At 51.5% G+C, this 5,917-nt stretch overlaps 1 protein-coding gene across 4 annotated transcripts in view; it reads right to left on the minus strand.

Annotated features, from left to right (window-relative positions):
• The window catches only part of ST3GAL3 (ST3 beta-galactoside alpha-2,3-sialyltransferase 3), a 173,529-nt gene extending 170,199 nt beyond the window's left edge, over positions 1-3,330 (minus strand). For 2 of the 4 annotated variants that reach the window (XM_029959665.1, XM_029959664.1), the window contains exon 1: positions 3,270-3,321. The gene's annotated coding sequence lies outside the window, so the exon portion shown is untranslated. Of the gene's footprint in view, positions 1-3,269 lie in introns of all 4 variants that reach the window. The other 2 variants (XM_018072250.1, XM_029959663.1) reach the window with 2 other exon arrangements.
• Between the last annotated feature and the right edge of the window lie 2,587 nt (positions 3,331-5,917).

The following is a 5,917-nucleotide window of genomic DNA, read 5'->3' on the forward strand; positions in this document are numbered from 1 at the left end:
CTGCATCGATTGCGCTGCCTCTCCCTGCCGCTGCTGCGCTGCCCACCCTCCGAGCGCTGCTCCGAGCGGCCTCACCCCTGCCCTGCTCTGCCCGGCGAGGCGGCGGCCACTGCACAGGGAGCCCAGCCCTGCCTTCTGCCGTCACTGCCCCACAGCCCCTGTCCGTGCCGCACACACCAGCCACTGCCTTCACACCGTCCTCCAGCTCCTGCAGATCCCGACTGCACTGCAGACCCGGCAGGGTCCTGCCCGGCCACTGCACGGCACTGTGCCACCTCCCCGGGCTTCCCAGTGTGGCACAGCCTCTACCACTGGACCACGCCAGGCTGCACGGACCATGCTGGGCGGCACAGACCCCATCAGCTGCCTTCCTACGGCGCAGCACAGCTCACACCACGCAGCCAGTGCAGGTCCCAGGCACTCCCAGAGGTTTTAGGGTCTCCACGTTCTCACTGCACAGCTGCCCTGTGAGCACTGCAGCACTGGGGCCAGCCTGCACCTCGCTTTCCCCACAGCATTGTCCTCTTTTGCTGGCCTTGCCGTTACCCCCAATGCTCGTTAGGCAAAGGACAAGTGACAAACTCAAGTATAAGGCAGCACGGGGACAGAATGATAAAGGGAAATTATTAGTCGTGTGGAGAAAAGTCATCTGAAAGGAAAAAAACCATTAGGAATAAACCTGCATCTTCAGAACAGCACAGCAGCCCAGTGACCCTCCATGTGTCACAGGTAACAGAAGGAAAACAAAACCCACGTGAGTTTAAGAGAATCTAAGTAGGATCATGTCTAGCATGGTGGCAGCTCCCAGTGCAGGTGAGCCCAGGTGCCAATGTCAAACAGCAGACACTGCCTTGAGCAGCACAGGGCTGCCTGAGCACTGCCTGAGCCCACTCCCTGGCAGTCCACAAAAGGCAGAGTTCATGCAGGTCACAGGGAGAGCTGGCAGGGACTCACACAGCTCCACTTTCACAGCCAGAAACCTCACTTTGTGTTCCACACAAATGAAGTCAGTGCAAGCTGGCTGCAAGTGTGGCACCCACACAGCCAGGCTTGCAGAACTGCCACACTCCTCTGCAGAGACATAAGGGAGGCACGTGTCTCACTGACATGCCATTAGGTTTTTTTGGATACCAACAACTTCTAGATGCAGCACAGGAGACCATCAGACTCATGCAAACACCCAGGTATCACTGGCACCAGTTTCCCCCATAGAAGGTGTGTAGAGAGGGGACACGAGCGTGTCTACACAGCCCTGTCCATCTGCAGGTCTGCCCTCCCTCTGCTGCCCACACAACCCCCAGCTCCCAGGGCTGACCCACTCAGGATGCTTCTCGCTCTCACCCATCTGAGGCAGCTCCCTTCCCTCCAGCTTCATGGTAAGCTGGCAGCCAGAGCTGGGCTGGGCCGCCTCCTCCAAAGGCCCCAGCTCTGCTGCCGGGCTCATTTCTTCCAGTAGCACCACTGACTCCTGTGCCTCATCGTGTCTGACTGGAGCCCAGTTTTACTCTGCAACCGCTTTAGGCCTGCTTCTGTCTTCCCCTTTTCATCCCTCTATCCATGTAAGCTGGGTCTCTTTTCCCTGCCTCAACTGCCCTGGTCCCAGTGACACGGAGCTGCCTGCACTGCCTGCGCCCGCTGTGCCACATCTGCTCTGTCTGACCCCAAACCTCACCTAAACTGTCCCAACTGTACCACTCGGCCTTTGAACCCCACGGTGTGCAGGCACAGCAGGTGATCTGATTTCAACAATGAGATAAGCAGGGACCTACAGCACGAAGCCAAACAGTGACAAGGCTGGGGCTTGCTCCTGAACTCGTGTTTGTCACTCGGGAAACCCTACCCCCGTTATCAGATGTCGGTGTGCTGGAAAGGATGAAGTCACACTTCTTGCCAGCCTGGAAAAAACTCAGGAGAGAAGCACTATGTATCACTGAAAATCAGGTACCAGCGCCTGGCAGCTGTCTAACAGCCATGAGATGAATTAACACAGTGATTAGTGGAGTGATTTGGTTCAAGTAGCAAGACTTCAGTCTGAGCGTGTTCCTACTTAGCTTATATGTTTCATTCGCAGGCAGATGTCAAGCTGGATGTTGCTAGGAGATAGACAGCAGGGGAATAATTAAGTCTGATTAAATCCTATCATATTGCTGTGCCGCTTTCCAGAATGCTCTGGAGCTTTTCAAAGCCAAACTGACCAAATGATAGGGCAAGAGCTGCAGCCCATCCTGCTCAACAAAACCCACTTGTGGCAAACCTGCTGAGCCTGTGGTTGCCCACATATCTGCAGAGCATTTCCTGTAGCAACACTGGCCACAATCCGGGGAAAAAAAGCTCTGGCAGAGGGCACAGCTGGTGGCTGCATTAGCAGGTAAAGCAGGACAGTTGGACTGGTCCCTGCTCAGAGCAGGCAGTGAGGGTTCCTACCCCCATGTCCCTGCATCGATGCTGCATGCTGCTTGGGATGATCATGATGGACTAGGCATGACTTGGGCACAGCAGGTGACCATCAGCAAAGCTTCCTTCTGCCCTTCTTTTGAAAGGAGCCCACCTGGGGCATGCCAAAATTGCTCTGCAAATGCCCCTCGTGTGTGGTGCTAAGCACCATGGGGCGTTCCCACTGAACTGATGCCTGCCTGCTTTTTTCTTTCCCGGTGGCTGAGCCATATACTATATGAAGGGCATGTAAATAACAGCTACATGTTCTTTTCCCACCAGTAAATAAAGTTATGCTGTAACTATCTGCATCAGATGCCAAACACACACATCAGCCTCCGGGCTTCCTCCATAGTGAGACTCCTAATCTCCTTTTGCTTCTCTACCCTATAAAAATTATCATTCTAATACTCACACTGTAATCCTTCTCCCCAAATTACAAGTCATCAAATCAGACCTGATACTAATTAATGCAATATTTTATGATTAATTAAACACCACTAAATACCACAGCAAAGATCTCTTTCAAGTAATGGCTAGATAGAGATTACCTCTGCTGATGCACAGGCTTGGGGAATGCAATCTGTGCTGTAAGACTCTTGTATTCTGTCTTATCTCTCTGACTGAACTTGTTTCATTCACACACTCATTATGCTTTATTCTTAAGCGCAGACTCTGTGATCAGCCTGTGGAGAATACTTTGCGTTTCTGGTTGTGCTAAGAACAGAAATGTTAAACAGCAGCAGGCCCACACGAAATAAGCTAAACCAATCTGAACTTGGCTGAAAAATTCTGCTACCCTCCAGATGTTTTCAACAGCAAAAAGCCACACTTACCACTACGGGCGCAGGTAAACACCTGGAGCCTGTCCAGTCAGCTCCCTGAGCACTCTGCCCAACTGGACCCGGTTTCCCAGGATCTTCCTCAGCTGAAGTGACCCAGTGGTCCTGCCTGGCAGTGGCTGGTGAGCAGCTGGCCAGCACAGTGCTCAGCGGTTCATCTCCTTGCAGTAATTCCAATAGTCTGTGTTTGGTTCACGCATAGTTTCCAAGAGAGGAGGTAGGCTTGATTTGGAGACAAGTGGTGGAGACTCCCACCTTTCTGGGTCTGTTTCAGGAGTCCCTCACCCTCACGTTCAGAAGAGCATCCCACCTCCCTGCGTCTGGCTTCAGCTTGCAGACATACCATTTTGTTCTGCCTTCTGCTTGATTAAAGAGCCTTTCAGAGCCTGGCATTTTCTCTTTGTGACACTACACATATGCTGCTAGCAAACCCCCTCTCATCCGTCTTTCTGATAAGCTAAATATACTGAGTTGCTTAATTCTCTTTCTGCCAGGCTTTTCCTCCCACCCTCAAGCCATTTTTTGCATTTCTGCTCTACACAGCCTCTCTGATTTTCCTGAATCCTTTTCAAGATGTAGAATCCCACAATGAGCGTCCCTAATGCTTTGACACAGGGATTAAATCTGCTTTTTCCTATTTTCTGTCTTAAAGGCCTGCATTAGTCCTTTCTGCCATAGCATCAGGGTAAGCATTCAGGCAGGATCATCCTGAGTCTTTTCCAGACCTGCTGCTGACAGGTTAGAGCCACCTGGGCTGGTCAGCTGGATCTCAGCTGCACATCCAGAACCCTGACAGAGGGAGTTTGGTGATCAGGGACACCTTCACTCCCACACACCTTCCTTGCCTGCTCCCTGTCCTAAAATCATGGATGTCATGGCTGCCTCTCCAGCAGCATCGCAGATCAGTCACTGAAAAGATGAGCTTGTATCCACAGAGAGCATGACGCAGGGCACCGTGCCCACAGGCCCTCTGGGGGCCTGAGAACTGCAGGCAGAGTCTAGTGGGATTTTCCTCTGGCCACCAGTTGTTTTACCCAGCCAGGCATCACGGAGCAGAGGAGTGCCACATTTCAGGGGGCTTAGGGAGCTGAGCCTGGCAGGAGAGAGCAAGCCACGGTGAGCTGTCCAGGAGCAGACATCCCAGCTCACAGTAGGTCACTGTGCTGTGAAAGAGAGCAGAGCACAGAACCAAGTTGTGCCTGTTGGCATCCAGGCTGGTTTGAGCGTCCTGTCTGGGAAATATTTTGCAATGCCTCTTAATATTTTACCCAACCTGTTCAGAGAGACAGCAGTCACTGTGGAATCTGGTGCACTGACCAGTTACTGGGCGGCACACCATGAAAACAGCCTCTTAAATAATAGGCTATGTGAAGGTTCCATCTTTAATTCTACCCCTTAACAAACCAGCTAAAATAGTCTCTCCCCAGCAGCACCCCCAGTGAAGCTTACATGAGACCCAGGAGTAAAATGTGGAATCTTGCCCAGCCCATGTGCCATCACTGGATATCACAGCGCACTTCTTCGTGCTGGTGCTGCAGGAACCTGGAAGGAGCCCAGCTCCAGCTGTGGCCACGCTGCTTCTCTGCACCAGGAGTGCTTTCCTTGAGTCTCTGGGATGATCTCTGAATAAATCTGAATTTCAGAGACAGTTGGAGCTGTGATGGCCATGACTCTCAATGGGCTCATCTTGAGCCCTCCAGCCAAGCATTGCCCCGTCCCCTTTTATGCCATAAGAACAGCTGAAAGAGTCAGGTGAGGTAGCAGGTACTGTCCAGCTGCTGCCTCCTCTCAAACGGGAATGGCAGGAGTGACTCCATCTCCCGTGCTGCCACAGAGAGGAGGGAATTTGGCAGAGCAGTGGCACAAGGAGAAAGGTCCCCAAACCAGTTATGCTCGTGCCACAGGGCCCAAGTTAATTTGCAAACATTTTGATGACATAATCACAGACTCTCCTAAACATACCTGTTAATTTTAAATGAATGGTCAGCTGGTAGGAGGCCAGTGTGATTCAAAGAGCCAAAGTAATGGGCAGAGAAATGGCAGAGGGCCTCAGACTGCTGCTGGGGAGGTTAAAGCACAGCTAAGGGCATCCTGAGGCTGTTACACAGCACAGACCTCGCAGGGAAACTCTTTAGTTGGCAAAAGGAAAGGTCTGGCTTGTGAGAGTGAGAGCACACTTTGCCTTCTCCACTGCCATCAACAATTCCATAGACTTTTAATTAAAAGCCTGTATTATAAAGAATTAATAATACTCAAGATTTAACAACTATGTGTATCAACAGCTACATTCTGAGGTCTGTTGGTGAGCCAAGCCTTAATGGGGAGACATCAACAATGGGGAGTGTACCTAGACCCACAGCAACAGTATCCTGATCCAGTGCCATTTAATAGTTCTTAAAACCAATTGCCTGAATGAAAAGGTCGAGGCTTACATTTGGGGGTTATAAAATACTGCACAGGCTGCCTGCTGCTACAGCATGAGCTGAAAGGCCTGGGAAAATGATCACAATGCACAGCACAGTGATGGGCTGCAAAGGAAGTTTCTTGGGAATGGAGAGAACAGGCTGTACCACAGGGCAGAGGATCTCCCAGAAAGCAGGGCTGGGAGGTGGAATTAAGGAAAAAAAGCTGAAAAAGAGGGC

Source organism: Manacus vitellinus, unplaced genomic scaffold (genome assembly GCF_001715985.3).
Source record: "Manacus vitellinus isolate BGI_N305 unplaced genomic scaffold, ASM171598v3 scaffold_21_pilon, whole genome shotgun sequence".
In the NCBI taxonomy this organism is placed as follows: Eukaryota; Metazoa; Chordata; class Aves; order Passeriformes; family Pipridae; genus Manacus; species Manacus vitellinus.